This window comes from Lycium ferocissimum, unplaced genomic scaffold, assembly GCF_029784015.1.
Source record: "Lycium ferocissimum isolate CSIRO_LF1 unplaced genomic scaffold, AGI_CSIRO_Lferr_CH_V1 ctg19138, whole genome shotgun sequence".
Taxonomy (NCBI): domain Eukaryota; kingdom Viridiplantae; phylum Streptophyta; class Magnoliopsida; order Solanales; family Solanaceae; genus Lycium; species Lycium ferocissimum.
Window position 1 is genome coordinate 1,661 of NW_026718228.1, and position 830 is coordinate 2,490.

Genomic DNA, 830 nt, shown 5'->3' on the forward strand with positions numbered 1-830 from the left:
AACTATGCCTTTGCACTCCTTTTTCCAAATCTCGATGTCCCTCGTATGAAACCCCCCCCGATTAGGGTTTTCGCCTGGGAATTGTTGTGTATTTACGTACGTAAAATTCGAAAAAACCCGGATGCCCCTTTTTTCGACTGGGTCAAAATTACCTCGTCTTTACGCGTTATTTTACGACAAAAGTCTTCTTTTTACGGTACTATTGCTAAGTACGATTAGGGTTTAAAATGGGTCTTCTTCCCCTTTAGTTTTGGGTTTATGATTTTTTTTACTTTTTCGCTTTGCATACTCGGAAATTTTCCCGACGCCCCCCAATTCTTCAAATTTTGCGTTTCTCCCGCGCGGTACCCGTAGATGAGTTGAAGATGTTCGACGCATGATTGGTGAGCTCCGATTCCTTCCGGAGCACCGCCGAGTCGTAGAGTATGTACGTTATGCCTTCGATGGTACTAGAGACCTTGCGGCACGTACGTGTGGGTATAGAATGTCGGTTGTGTGGGCGCTTCATCGTACCGACGTCTGTATGCTGTTATGTATAAATTTTGTCGATTACGTGATTTTATTTGATTTAGTATGTATTATGTTCTGGTATGATTAGAAAAAAAATTTGTGTGCGATAAAGGTCTGCGGGTTCGCTCGGCCTTAAATCGAGGTCGAGTGCCCATCACGTCCCTCGGAAATTGGGGCGTGACAGAGTGGTATCAGAGCGAGGTCGGTCCCGGCACACCCGCAGTCGTGTCCGGTAGGGTCCGTTTATAGTGTGAAGTCGGCCACATTTATAAAATGGGGAGACACGGGGCATCTAGGGGTTGTTGACCTTCTTTTCGTCA